This window comes from Camarhynchus parvulus, chromosome 2 (genome assembly GCF_901933205.1).
Source record: "Camarhynchus parvulus chromosome 2, STF_HiC, whole genome shotgun sequence".
NCBI lineage: Eukaryota > Metazoa > Chordata > Aves > Passeriformes > Thraupidae > Camarhynchus > Camarhynchus parvulus.
In genome coordinates this window covers 149,315,392-149,330,840 of record NC_044572.1, presented here as the reverse complement: position 1 = coordinate 149,330,840, position 15,449 = coordinate 149,315,392, and positions in this window count along the sequence as shown.

Here is a 15,449-nt window from a genome sequence, read left to right as displayed (position 1 = left end):
TGGGACACGTCTGTTTATGATAACAGAGGAGTCACTTATCAGAGAACTTATCTCTGCCTCCTGCCATAAATCCCCAAGAGCAGCTGGGATGAACCTGGTTCTGGAACCACAACTCATCCTTCAGTGCTGCACATGCTCAGAAAGGCTCTGCAAAGGCTTCCAGCAAAGCTTCAGAAGTTCTGCAGGTGCAGGGATGGTTTCAAAAGCCATCACCTGGATCCTGGGCTGCATCTAAAGCGGAAAAACCAGGAGGGGAAGGAGGGAGGGGATTCTCCACTTCTACTCTGCTCTGGTGAGATCCCGCCTGGAGTGCTGCATCCAGCCCTGGGGTTCCCAGCACAGGAAGGAGATCAACTCGTTGGGACAAGGCCAGAGGAGGCCACTGAACTGATCACAGGGCTGGGGTACCTCTGCTCTGGACACAGGCTGGGAGAGTTGGGGCAGCTCAGCCTGGAGGAGGCTCCAGGGAGATCTCAGATCCCATTCCAGTCACTTCCAGTCACTAGTGGTGTCCCTCAGGGCTCTGTGCTGGGGCCAGTTCTGTTCAATATTTTTATTGACAACATGGGTGAGGGCATTCAGTCTTTCATTAGTAAATCTGCAGACAACATTAAGCTGGGAATGTGTGTCCATGGGTGTGAGGGCTCTGCAGGGGAGACCTGGAATGGTTGAATGGATGAGCAGAGTCTAACAGGATGAAGTTTATTGAATCCAAGTGCCAAGTCCTGCATTTTGACCACAATAACCCTCTGCAATGTTATAAGTTGGGGATGGTGTGCCTGGACAGTGCCCAGGCAGAAAGGGACCTGGGGGCTCTGGTTGACAGCCAGCTGGACATGAGCCAGCAGAGTGCCCTGGTGGCCAAGAAGGCCAATGGCTCTTGGCCTGGATCAGGAACAGTGTGGCCAGCAGGAGCAGGGAGGCCATTCTGCCCCTGCACTGGCCACTGGTGAGGGCGCACGTGGAGTGCTGTGTCCAGTCTGGCTTCTCAGTTTGGGAAGGACCTTGGGGTGCTTGAGCACATCCAGAGGAGGCAACGAGGCTGGAGAGGGGCTGGGAACCCAAGCCCTGTAAGAAAACACTGAGGGAGCTGGGGGTGTTTGCCCTGGGGAAAACTAGACTCAGGAGTGACCTTATCACTCTCTACAACCCCCTGAAAGGTGGTTGTAGCCAGGTGGGGTTGGTTTCTTTCACCAGGTTCTGACATAACCAGAGGACGCAGATTTAAGCTGCACCTAGGGAAATATAGATTGGATATTAGGAAAACGGTTTTTATGGAAAGATAAAGTTCTGGAATGGTCTGCTTGGGGAGGTGGTGGAGTCACCATCTCTGGATGTGTTTAAAAACAGACTGGATGTGGCACTGGGTGCCAGGGTTTACTTGAGGTGTTGGGGCATGGGTTGGACTCGATGATCTTGAAGGTCTCTTCCAAACCAGTGATTCTGTGTTCCAAACCAGTGATTCTGTGATTCTTCCGAGAGAGCTGGAGAGGGACTTTGGACAAGGGCAAGGAGTGACAGGACAAGGGGAGATAGATAATCCTAAATGGAAACAAGGTAGATTTTATTCAAAAAGAACAAATTCTTTACTATAAGGTTCAGGAGACACCAAAACATGTTGCCCAGAGAGGCCGTGGGCTCTCCGTCCCCGGAGATGTTCAAGGCCAGGTTGGATGAGTCCCTGTGCAGCCTGGTCTAGTTGAAGGTGTCTCTGCCCAAGGCAGGGGCTTGGAACTCGACAATCTCTAAGGTCCCTTCCAGTCCAAACCATTCTATGATTTTATGCTATGCCAGTCCTTCCCTACTTACTCTGCATTATTAAATCTAAGGTTCTAAGATTAATCTCTTTGAACAGATTTCAGCAAGTCGTTTGTTGTTGGTGCTCTTCTAAGGAGGAGTTCTGTCTCTTCTCACAGCTGTTTTCCTTAATCTGAAAATAAGTCACTTCAGACAGAAAGAATAGGTTTTTCTCCCTCTGAGTGTTGAACACAACGTCGTGACTTGTGCATAAAGCCTGTTTCAATTATGGGTAACTTTCTTCTGTCCTGTTAAACCTCTGTGAAATCCATATGTACTCAGGGACGGAACAAGAGAACAAAATTAAATGTTTAAATGAGCTTAAGAGACACAGTCATGTCATGTTAACCTCAAAATATGCAACCAGTGTGACTTTCGTATGGGTTTTCTCTTCCGTTTGCTTTTTTTTTTTAGTTCTCATTTTGAATGACATTCAAGTTTTGTAGCCCACTTTAGTGCTAGAAATTGGTGGGGTTTGAATAAAACCTGACTCATTATTTTCATTATGTACTTCAGTGGAAAGCAAGACCAATTTTACTCAAAGCTATTATCCATCATACCCAGGGAGAACCACCATAAACTCTAGAAACCATGTCCCCCTCTGGTTTGAGAGGTTTTGGGTTTAGGCACAGCCTTTGGAGCGTGCTGGAAAATCTGGAAGGCAATCCAAGAGGCATGTTAGAACCAATAATGTACCTTTCATGTGGGGAAAAGCTCTTTATCTGCTCTGGAAACATGGACTTGAGGAGATTGAGGCAGAGAGAACAGTTGTGGTCCAGAAATGTGTAAATGGAGCAGATGACCCTAGGGCCAATTCCAGATCCCTAATTCTGCCTCACTTTGATCAGTCTTGGCAACACAGCCTAAAAGCCTCTATGCTGACTGGATTGTCCTTTCCCTCTTCATAAATGACATTTTCTTCCTACATTTCCCTCAAAGAAGGCTGGTCTATCCAGAGACTCATTTAGAACATAATGAACCATGTTTGTTTGCTTGGGTTTTTTTTTTTTTCTTTTCTTTTTCCCTTTCTAATAGTACTGTTTTTACATCAAAATCTGCATTTAGAGTCAGATAATGCTAATTTCAAGCCTTGTCTTTCCATTCCTCAGCTCACAAGCCTCTCAGAACTACAGAGTGCCAGATCCACTGAGTAAGTCTGGGATCAGCAGAGAAGGCTAAAGCCCAAGATGAGACATTCGTTGGTGCTGGAGACAGGAGAAAGCAGAGGAGACTTCATTTTAAATTTGTTTATTTGGAGCAGGGGGTGAGAAATATGTCCTGTATCAAGGGACACAGGAATCTTTCACACTAGGGAGGCACAGCCTTGTTCTTCTGCTCTGCTGGTGTGTAGGGACATGGGAACAGTTGTGTCTGGATATTTTGTCCCAATCACCATCCTGGTTTTCCTTCAGCTCCTACAGACCTGATGATTTTATGGGTCTTTTCCAACATTGATAATTATAAGATTCTATGACTTTACCCCCAACTCCAGTGCAACCCTGCTGGGAAAAGCCCAGGAGCTTATAAAGGCTTAGTGAAATGGGAATAAAGACCTCCAGGGATGCTCAAACTCACAAAATCAGCAAATCCACAGGAGTGTAGGAATGGCTTGAAATAATTGGAAGAGACACAGAACATGCTACTCAATACAGCTGCATTTTCCTTCCCTGAATCCACTTTCTTTTTGCTCAGTAAGCTGGTTTGCTTCAAGCTGCATGGAAAACTTGGAAGACACCATTTCTTTCCTCGTGTCACTAAAGTTCAGAGTCAAATAGCAGAATTGTAATATTTTTACATGTGTGATGGTGTTGAAGCCAGTTAATGGTGTCAAACCCTGCACATTGTAAAGGTTCTGGGGCAGAGACCCTTTTCTGCTTTGCCTTCCTTGAGGTTCTGAGGAGGAAGGACATAGACAGGACAGAAATTTATAGTTTCTATCATTATTTTAACAATGCACGACTCATCTCCCGGTTTCCCAGGTATCTGTGTCTTCACAGAGACATTTCACAGATAAAAACCTGATAGTGATGCACAACTGGTGGAAAAATACAACCCAATACCTGCAAACAAATGGCCCTGTAGTAGCAATGGTCCCACATTTGAACACAAGCATGACATTTTTCTTGGTCAAATGTGCTCTTATCGACATAAAAGCTCTACACAGGTGTTTGGTAGGAGCTGGTGATGCACCTTCCCCATTTTCCAGAGTTCATGTCTCTCTACTGACATGGATTTAGACAAATCTATGAAGAAAAAGTTCACCAGAGCATATTTAAAATGGTGTTTGGATGTGAATTCCAGCACAGAAAGGAGAAATGGTTCTGGGATTTGTTTGCATGGGACTGACATTTAAAAGGAAAGGCTGATCACTAAACGAGATGAGAACCCAAATCAGCCTGAGCTCATCAAATATTCTAAGCACAACACTAGGCCGCAAAAATAGTTTGGGTTTGGGTTAGGCTTTTTAGCAATTTCTAAAGGAATTTGGAACAATAGATTTTATACCAATTTTCAGTGTCTATCTTCATCAGAATAACACATACCTGTGAAGAGCAATCTTTCTTACTTGTTGAGTCAGATACTTTTGGGCTAAATATAACTGTGAAACACATGGAGAGTATTGGGTGCCTGGTGGAAATGTCTCCAGTGCAGAAAAAAACCAACAGGAAAAATGCCAAAGTAGGTGGTGAAAAGCTGGTTTAGATACAGACCCTGGCTGGGCTACAGCTGGGTCCCTGTCCCAGGCTGAGAGAGCCATCAATTCTCAGGATGGGGATAAATGGTTGGAAGAATCCCTGCAAAAACATGTCCCTGTACCAAAAAATGTTGTGGAAGAGGTGACAAGTACACAATTAGCTGAAGTAAAATGGACCAGGACTTGTACTAGTTTGTCTTTTGGGTCTAAGCATCTCTGCTCACTCAAAGACAAAAATAGGAAGAAAAAAAAAAAATATACATAGACTAAGCCAGGTCCATCCCCTGCCCACAGGGAAGGAGGAAAAAGAGATTGTTCCATCCCTTAGCTCCCTGGTTATCCTCACCTGGGGGAGATGCTGAGATGGAGCCTGTTTTTCCCTTAAGATGCTGTTTGTCAGGCACCGCAGCACAGAGAGATGAATCTGCAGAAGGTGCTGCCATCCCCTGTGGGCACCATCACAGAGGGAGCGTGTTCAGCCTAACAAAGTGTCCTGCTCCAAATCCAACCCCAGAATCCAGCCCTAAGCCGGTTTGATGTATTTGCAGCAGAGATTTCAACCAAGCCAGCAGTGAATATTCCTCTTCCCAAAAGCCAGAGTGGAAAGGTATTTTCTAAATGTGCATTTGCTGCCGAGAAAGGCAATCCAAATTAGGGGGGAAGCAGGGGAAAGGGGGATTCTGCTCCTCTGCTCCTCTCTGGTGAGATCCCAGCTGCAGAGCCGCATCCATCTCTGGGTCCCCAGCACAGGAAGGACATGGAGCTGTTGGAATGAGCCCAGAGGAGGCACCAAGGTGATCAGAGGGATGGAGCAGCTCTGCTGTGAGAAAAGGCTGAGAGAACTGGGATTGCTCAGCCTGGAAAAGAGAGATTCTGGGGTCGCCTAATTGTGGACTTCCAGCGCCTGAAGGGAGCCAACAAGAAAGATTGAGGGAGACCATTTAAGAGAGCTTGGAATGACAGGAAAAGGGGGAATGACTTCAAACTGGGAGGGAGTAGGTTTAGATGGGATATTAGGAAGAAGGTCTTCCTTTTGAGGATGATGAGGCCCTGGCACAGGTTGTCCAGAGAAGCTGTGGCTGCCCCATCCCAGGAAATGTCCAAGGCCAGGTTGGACAGGGCTTGGAGCACCCTGGGATAGTGGAAGGTGTCCCTGTTCATAGTAGGGGAGTTGGAATGAGATGATTTTTAAGGTGTCTTCCAGTCCAGGCCATTCTATGATTCTATTCTCTGATTCTAAAGCCATGTCCTCATGCCCATGAAGGATGTTTGCCTCACATCATGCTCCTTCCACGAGTCCAGGTTGTTTAGAAACCATCCAACCTGGCCTTGAACACTTCCAGGGATGGGGCAGCCACAGCTTCTCTGGACAAACTCCTCCTTCTCCTTCTCCTTCTCCTTCTCCTTCTCCTTCTCCTTCTCCTTCTCCTTCTCCTTCTCCTTCTCCTTCTCCTTCTCCTTCTCCTTCTCCTTCTCCTTCTCCTTCTCCTTCTCCTTCTCCTTCTCCTTCTCCTTCTCCTTCTCCTTCTCCTTCTCCTTCTCCTTCTCCTTCTCCTTCTCCTTCTCCTTCTCCTTCTCCTTCTCCTTCTCCTTCTTTCTTCCTCTAGAGTTATTTCTGTCTGTTACTCTAGAGTTATTTCTAGTCTGCTGCTTATTCTCATTTATATTGAAATGTTATCTGGAGATCTAGAGCAATTCCTGGACTCCTTGAGGCACTGATCATGATATGCTATTTCCTAAACTGAAATATAGGAATAACAGGTTTTCCATTTTTGCTTCCAATTCCTCAAGGTAAGCAAATAAATGAATAAGTTGGAGGCAGATCTTAAATAGAACTAAGAAAAATAAAAGAAAATCAGCTGACTGAAAATGGAAAACAAACAGACAAACAAGCTTGGCACATCCGAGTTTAAGTGAATGTTGCCTTCCACCCACAGTGAATTTCTTCATGTTGTTTTCAAGCTTTATAATTTGTTTCCTCAGCACAGCAGAAAAAATATCTAAATGGAATATCTTTTCAAATTAAAAGAAATAAAAATAAAAAGCGAGTATCTTTTTCTTTTAAAAGAAGAAGAATATGAAATATTTTGATTTTGTTTGTTTTTCTAAAGATTAAAGAATAATCAATCCTTCTGTCAAAAATTCACATGGAGTTTGTATCAGTTTGGAATCTACCTTTTCCACCAAAATTCTTTCAGATGGAAATTTTTAGACTGCCTTAGAGTAAGTCACAAAATAAGCAAATCTGTGTCTGGGGAGCTGGAAGTGCAAATGTGTGCTTCAGAATAGCAGTCCCCTTATCCGAGTCATGATTCCAAGTTTTAAGTCACTGGCATAGAATAAAGGAACGACTTGCTCTGAAATTGTCTAAAATCAGAGAAAAGTAACTGGTAGTGAACTGTAAAATTCACTCATTCATAAATTCAGGGCTATTTAAAAATATTAAATATTTATGCAATATTTATGAATAGTCTGAATATTCTGAATATTTCTGTCAGACACACTGCAACTTTAGGGGTGTGCCTTACTCCAGCGTGTATCCACAAATCCCGCAGTGTTCTTTAATAATTTATATTAATAATTAAGTATTCAAGAACCTCCTAATTGACAAATCACTGTCTGAAGTAGGGAATTAATCTTGTCAGAACTCCACTGATAAACTTCCTGTGAAATAATATTGATACTCCCTTCTCCCAAACATCTGTTCCGTGAGGGGCACTGGAGGATTGGGAACTTTCATGTCAATCCACCAAGTGCTGACACATGACAGGGAGAGGAAGCTTTGATTTTTTTTCTTATGTATAAAGAAGTTATGTATAAAGTAGATACAAAGTTTTGGACGAGCTGCCAACCCTGGAATTCTTTACTGAACTTTGAGTGTCTGAAAATCTCCTGAAAGCTGCTCAGCAGGAGCCCTCATAGATCAAAGAATCATGGAACGGTTTGGGTTGGAAGGGACCTTAAGGATCATTGAGTTCCAACACCCTGCCATGGGCAGGGACACCTTCCACTGTCCCACGCTTCTCCAAACCTTATCCAGCCTGGCCTTGGACACTTCCAGGGTTGGTTCATCCACAGCCTTTCTGGGCAACCTGTGTCAGGCCTCACCACCCTCTGAGTGAAGAATTTCTTCCTAATACATGATCTAAAACTCTCCTCCTTTAGTTTAAAACCATTCCCCATTTTCCTTTCACTATGACGGTGTAAAATATCACCCTCCCTCTTTTTTATAAGCCCACATTAAGTACTGAAAGGTCACAAGGACTTGTCCCCAGATGCTTCTCTTCTTCAAGCTGAGAAGAGATGAAGAAGTCGATCTCTTGTGAAGCTTGAGTGTTCCACCCACACTGATGGTCTGGCTTGGATCACCATCAAGAAGAGCTGAGCTCTGCATTGATCTCAAACCAGCTGTTCCCCCTTATTCTGTCTCTTGTCTCTCCACACTTCTGCTTTGGGTTCATTTCTTCCTGAATGTGCCAAGACACCTGAAACCACAGCAACTCCTGCAGTGAGTCTGTTCCTACCTGTGTGTGACTTTGCTGATTAAAACAAAGGTATATTCCTGTCCCAAATGCAAAATCCCCCTATTTTCTACTAAGTAAAGCACAGGAGAGCAGAGTTTCCATCTCTTCATAAGGGCTGCCCTGACTGTCCATGAATTTTGCAAAGCAAAGTTCGTCAAAGGGACAATTGGGGACATTGTCTATAGCACAGGAAGCCAGGAAAAGCTGCTCACACCTGAAAGGTTGACCTGTGAGAAGAAATCTTCAGGGAGGGAAGAAAAAAGCAGGCTGAGTATAAAACTGTGGGGAGAAAAGAGGTGTAAGGTGGATCAGGTGAGGGTTTCACCAGTGGGCATTAGGATCAGTGGTCAGTCTGTGAGAGAACACAAAGGATGTGAGGTAATCTGGTATCCTGAAGGGTCTTCATCCTTGGAAAACTGGCAGAGCTTGTCAAGGAGGCAAGAAAAGAAGAATAATTCACATTAATGTCCTACAGAATAATGCCTGGGATACACCTGGCTGACCTTGTGTCCTCCTGAGGGGTGTTACCTTCCTTTCTCTTTTTCTGTTTGCTGTGTGGTCTCATCAAATAGCCCGCAAATGTGGATTCCCACTTTGATTTTCCTGCTGGACCTTTCCAGCTCCAGCTGAGCCTGGGAAAGCAGGTTAGGTGGATATGGCCAAATAAAAGGTGACCAAGACTCAAGGCAACATCTCAGGATACTTTTAATTTCAAAATCTGAGCACAAACCAAAAAAATGATCCAATCTTCTGTCGAGGTGCAGTAGGGAAAGAGCTGGAATTGTGAGAGCAGCAGACTACAGCCCTCATTTCCTTACTGATACATTTAGCACAAAACACTGTGAAATCTTTCATGGTCTCAGGCATCTTCAGGAGTCCAAGAAAAAAAAGGACAAAAAGAAGATGGGGTTAACTGCAGATCATGATAGCAATTATTGCTGCCTCAAATTCTTACTGCTGAGAGTTCAAATTCCTCCAAACAATAAACAAGCCCCAAAATTTCCTTGGTGTTAGCAAGTGGCAGGCTCAGGGAAGAGGATCAACCTCTCCCAAGCACTAATTGAAACTCAACAGGTTTCTGCTGCTATCACAGCAGCTCTCTTATTGATTTTCCAACGGGAACACTTGTTTCCCAAGCAGGGCTCCTGTATAGATAATTAGGCTGCTTTCAAAAAAAAAAAAAAAAAAAAAAAAATAAAAATAATAATTGCCTCTCAGAGTCCTCATTTTCCTTCCCATTCCAAATGCAATTGCAGATCTCTCTGATAGCTAATAATTTAATGGTCATTTATGAACAGTTTAGGGTCCATTGTTAGCGAATAAGGCGATTCGATTAGCTTGGGTCTTGCATTCATGTAAAACAAATACATATCAAAGCAATTAAATGAAGAAGACAGTTGCCTGAAGTTCCCAGCATTTTTCCTGCTTCCCATTCCCAGCTCCTGATGCCAATGAAGCGAGAGTGGGTTTGGAAGTGCTTATTTAGCATGGCAAGAAGGTATGGGAATCATTGACCTCAGTATTTCCCAGGTGGGGAGGCTGAAGCCCTGAGGGAGAAGAGGTTTCTGCAAGATGGTGAAGGTGTCAGCAAGACTGGGAGTATTTTTATTTTTCCCTCCTTGCCCACATGTGCTTCTGCCCCACAAGGTTTGGTTTTCCCTCGCAGCCCCCTCCCACACAGATGATTTAGTGCTGCTGAGGCCTGGATTGTTTGTACGCTGACAGGCAGAGGATGGGAGGCCACAAAAGAGTCGAATTTTTAATCAGCAGTTGCTACTCTGAGAAATGAGGGGGTGATTTCATCCGCCCTCTGGAAGAGACCCTGGAGGGAGATGAGTCCTGCAGAGGATGCCTGTTGCTTCTTGCTGACACAGGGGATTCAGGTAAATTCACGTTCTTCCATCCAGGGCTACTCAAACCCAGGAAGACCACCAATCCCTGCCTGAGCAAAATCAGGGCCCTCTCTATGTCCTCTTGTGAGGTCAGAAGGCAGCTCTGCCTTGCTTGGTACTGATTATTTATGAAATTTCCTCCATTTTTTGAGAATATTCCATATAGCCACCCTTGGTTTAATGCTTCCCCTGCTACACCCTGGGAATCTATTTCCTTCCTCATTACATTACCAGAGGAATTGATCCAGGTCAACATTATAACATCCCTTTTTGATGGAAAAATAGACTGGTTTGGTTTGGAAGTGACCATAAAGACCATCCATTTCCAACCCCCTGCCATGGGCAGGGACACCTTCCACTATCCCAGGTTGCTCCAAGCCCTGTCCAACCTGGCCTGGAACACTTCCAGGGATTGGGGCAGCCACAGCTCCTCAGGGAAACCTGTGCCAGGGCCTCAAGAGTAGGAAATTACCCTGACTGTCTGCTGCTGTCTGATCTCCTAATTGGAAGTGTGCCTGGTCTGAGGGTTTTTTATAGTTCTGGTATCTACAATCCTCAGCTCATTTTGGTCCATCTATCACCCATGCCTGGACTGATCCCAAAGCTTCCCTGGAGCTAGAAATCTTGAAGAGTTGTTTTGGAAAATAGCAATGAAAAGGGTTTCCCAAACCATTGCAAAAGTCCAGCTCCAAGTACCTCTTCATGTTAATCACTAGGAACTCTTTCTTGGCTGTCTACAACTGGTTTAGACATTTCTGCAGTTCAGGGAAGGGAAGATTGAGAAAACAGATGGAGAGTTTCAGTCTTCCTAGAGGGAGGCATCCCTGCAGGGTGTGGGAGAAGCCTTGGTTTATATCAGAGCAAAATCAACATGTTCAGCAAAGAGCAAGTCACAGTGAGAACACCTCACAGGGGATAGGACGAGAGGGAAGAGCCTCGAGTTGCACCAGGGAAGGTTTAGATTGGATATTAGGGAAAATTTCCTCACCCAAAGTGTTGTCAGGCTGCTCAAGGATGTGATGGGGTCCCCATTCCTGGAGGGATTTAAAAGATGTGCAGATGTGGTGCTTGGGGACGTGGGTTAGTGATGGCCTTGGCAGTGCTGAGGGAAGGGTTGGACTCAGATCCCAGAGGTCTTTACAACCCAAATGAATCCATGATTCTCCACCCTCCCTTGTGTTATGTGGTGGCTCCAACTGGCTGCTGCTCTGCACAGGTCAGGGAGATGCCATCACCTCCTTTACTGATTCTTGGGGAGCATCAGTGCTCAGAGCGTGCACCAAATGCATTGCAGAGATCTGGGGTCTCAAAATTCAGGTGATGGTGTCATTTTAGTGTAGGATTCACCTGACCTGTGGTTCTTCCCTGAGTATCTCATCTCAGTGAGCAGAGGAGGGCTGAAACTCCCAGTGGATGATTCATTTGACTTTCTTGTCAAATAAGTCTTCATGCTCTTCATGCAATGATGGGACAGCTGGCCTGTACTCTATCACAGGGCAGAAAGTGGTGCTGAGAATAAAGATCTCAAATTCCTGGATATTTAACTGGAAGCCATTTAAAGAACAAGGTCAGGCAAACTGAACTTTTAGAGAAATACACAATTATATTTATTTTTTCTTAATATACAAATGAAGAACACTGGGACATGCTTCACTGGTGGTCTTCTGTTCAGTCTAACAAAGTGGGTTTTTGTCAATCCCTGTTTATGTCCATTTGCAGTTGAAAATTCTGCAGCCAGATCCTCTCAGACAAATCTCTGTTCTTCAGCTCTATTTCCTCCCAGCTGAAGCTGTTTTTTTACTGATGGCATCTGCCCAGCTTTGCTCAGGATGTTAAACCCAGAGGAGCCAAATCAAACCACCTTTCCCAGCAAAACCCAGGCAACAAGCAGCTTTTTGCAAGCCTTGCAGATCAAGTCCAAGTGGCTGATTTTGGAGCATCATTATGTCAAGCACTGTCCTATTTGTACAAGGCTTTTAAGGAGCTGTCAGCTTTCTTCTTTCTCTTTTACACTGCCTTTCCAACACTGTCACTTCAGCTGAGCCTGGCAGCATGGAAATGCCAGGTAGCAGCAGTGGCAGTCACAAACTGCAAGTGCAAAGCTGGTGGTGCTCTCAGTGCTGCACCAGGAACGAGGAGCTGGCTATGACACCCACACAAAATGCCAGCTTGGGCAGAATGTTTAAAGAAATTTAAAAATTACGCTATGAGGACAGTCTGAGAGAGTTGGGGTTGTTCAGCCTGGAATAGACAAGACCCTGGGCAGATCTTAGAGCCACTTCTAGTGCCAAAAGGGTTTCCAAGGGAGCTGGAGAGGGACTTTGGACAAGGCTGTGGGGTGATAGGACACAGGGAAAGGCTTCCCACTGCCAGAGGGCAGGGATGGATGGGACATTGGGAATAAGTTCTTTACTCAGAGGGTGGTGAATCACTGGAACAGGTTCTCCAGAGAAACTGTGGCTGCCCTGTCTGCAGAAGTGTCCAAGGCCAGGTTGGGCAGGGCTTGGAGCAACCTGAGATGGTAGAAGCAGTCCCGGCCCATGGCAGAGGATTTGGAAAGAAGGAATGTTCAAAGTCTCTTCCGAGCCAGACCATTCTGTGACTCTGTAATGCCCTGAATATGTGCCCTTGAGCCAGCACTGAGCAGCTACACCTGGAATCTGTGTCCCATTCCAGCCTTCCCAGGAAAAGAGAGACAAGAGCACTGGAGAGAGTCCATCAAAGGCCATGAGGATGATGAAGGGACTGGAGCACCTCTCCCATGAGAAAAGGCTGAGATCTGAGACTGTTCAGCCCGGAGAAGAGCAGACTTGGGAGGATTTTATTAATGTCTATAAATACTTGAAAAAAGAGTGAGAGGAGGCTCTTTTGAAAAAGAGGGCATAAACTGAAACGCAAGAATTTGCTTCTAAACGCCAGGAAACACTTTTTTTTTTTTTTTTTTTTTGTATTAAGGGTGACTGAGAACTGGCATAAGTTGCCCTGAGAGTTTTTGAAGTTTCCATTTTTGGAGATTTTAAAGAGATGTCAGACATCATCCTGGACTGTTGGCTGTAGGTGACCATGCTCCAGCAGGGAGGTTGGACCAGATGACCTTCATAGGTCACTTCCAACCTCAACCATTCTGCGATTCTGTGATTCCACGTGTCACTTGCTCCCTAAACTGAATGAATTCAGTGTCCCCTGTGCTACACATGGCAAGACAACAAAATTCAGCATAACTCAGCACCCTCTCAAAGTAAGAGAGTGTCCTGATCCAGGGCAAATTTTGGAGAGATTTTTTTTTCAGATTTATGTACAGGTTAAATGGGATTGTTGAAGGGTGAGTGGGTTTCGTTGACTATTTTTTTGGCTTTTTAGTTTATGGATTATTTTGTGGATGGGCATTATGGTATTTTGATTTGTTTGGTATTGTTGGCCATGTATTGTTGAGGTGGTAATCGGTATTTGTTGTTTTTTTTACCTTCAGGAGTCTTATTGCAGATGGGAACTCAGAAATGAAGTGCATTTATTGCTGAGAAGGCTGAATCCTCCCCCCACACCCCACCTACCTTTTTTCCTCTGTCTTTACCCTTTCTTTCCCCCCTCACCCTGTGAATTCTGTCAATTTTTACAGGTGTAGATCAGGGGCAGGGCCACAGCTCAGTCTCATTCCCCAGAGCCATCTCGGTGTGCTCAGCATTGGGAGTGTCACCCCTGGGTTTTTCTTACACGGCAAATCCTGTAACAAGTCGGAATACAGGTCAGCTAAAAACACTGTGAAACCTGGCAAGCACTTTATTAACTGCTACTCTCTGGCTCCAGGATGACTTGGGGGATTCAGTAAGTGGGTTAAGGAGTGTTCCCATCAAGGTCAGTGGCAGGAATCTGGTGCAAAGCGGTAATAACCACAAGGAGTTTTCAGGCCAACAGGAAGTCAATAAGTTTGGGTTTCAGCTCTTGCTGTGGGAATAGGGACATCAAAAAAAAAGCCTCTATTAATAAGAATGGAGGGGTTGGGTTGTTTTTTTCCCTTTCATTTTTTGTCCTGGACAGGAAGATGTATGAATGATTGCAAACAGCACTGTTTTCTCCAAAGCAGTTTATGGAAAATTGAGGAGAGGACAACTCCATCGTGATGGCATGGCTTTGGTACTGAGCCTAGAGCCAAGGGGCAGTGGTCCCTGGATGCTGTCCTTCATCTTTGCAAAGTCCCTGAGATTAAAAATGTGTAAGGAGTCCAGAGCACGTATCCTACACAATCTGGTTGAGTTTTAATACTGTAAAAACTGAGCTGGATCCTTCTCTCATTGAGGAAATTTTGGAATAAAAATTATTCCCAGACTGGACATTGAGGATTTAGCACCGCCAGTGTTAAGAGATATTTTTCCACACAGAGATGTGAGGATACATTTTTCATAGCCCAGTTGGTCTGGTTGTCTAAAACTGAGACCATCAAAATACTAAGCCAGGTGGACGCTTCTGTTAGGTGGCTGATCACCTTATTTGCACATTTATCATGGGATGGGTTTGATCACACTCTGAGGTAAAGATATGGAGGAGTTGTTTACAAGTATTTCCACTATCTGACTTTTCTGGGATCCACCCTTCCAGTTTGAGTTGTCCATATTTAGTATTTTCATCCACTGCCCCACTGTAGTAATGGAGAGAATAAATCAACACATTCAGTGAGAGCAGGGATGTGATTCATCAAACCTCAGAGAAGCAACTTCTTCAGGATAACCAAATCTTGTCCTGAACTTCTTCAGTGCCACTGACTCGCTCTCTTGTGAGAAGAACGAGAGCCTGGGTTGAATTGTTCAGTAGGCACTTCCCCCCTGGAAATGCACAAATATTAGGATAAATCCCATCCCTGAAGATAAATCAGGTGAATACCATCCTGAATGTCTGAGAACAAGTCAATCTTCACTGCCTGGCCATGATGCTACCAATGTACTGAAAATCCTTGTTCTGTGTCAGCTGCAAGGCATTCTTGTTACAAAAAAACGATAATTCCCCTTACAATGAGAACTCCATCCCACAGCTGTGGAAAAGATTTTGGGAAAGCTCTAGAATGGTCTATGTGCCTCAGATCTCTGGGACTTCTGAAAGCCAAGTTATAAGCATAGAAATTAAATAGAAATTAAATTGAAGCATGCTCCAGACCTGTCTTGATTCCACCCCAGCTTCTGAAGAGGATCCATTGGTCTGACTCAACCTACAAGGTCCTTAAAATATTAAGTGTCATTCCTGTGTGTCCACCATCACAACAGGGAGGTGAACAGGAGTTGAAGACTCATCTGACTGGAAGAGGGAAGAGAGCTGGGGTCAGAGATTCCCTTCTGTGCACAGCACTTGAATGGCCAGGATTATCTTGCATCTGTGGACCTGTCAGGACTGCCACCAAGCTCGCCAGCCTGACATGGGCTGGCACACTAGCAATCCTCTCATCTGAGCTTCTTGTTTTCTTGTTCCTTGTGATTTACTCCAGGGTCACATATGGCTTGGCTGGGTGCTGGGGTTTATTTCTGTCAGCACATCTAGATATATCAATATTAATTG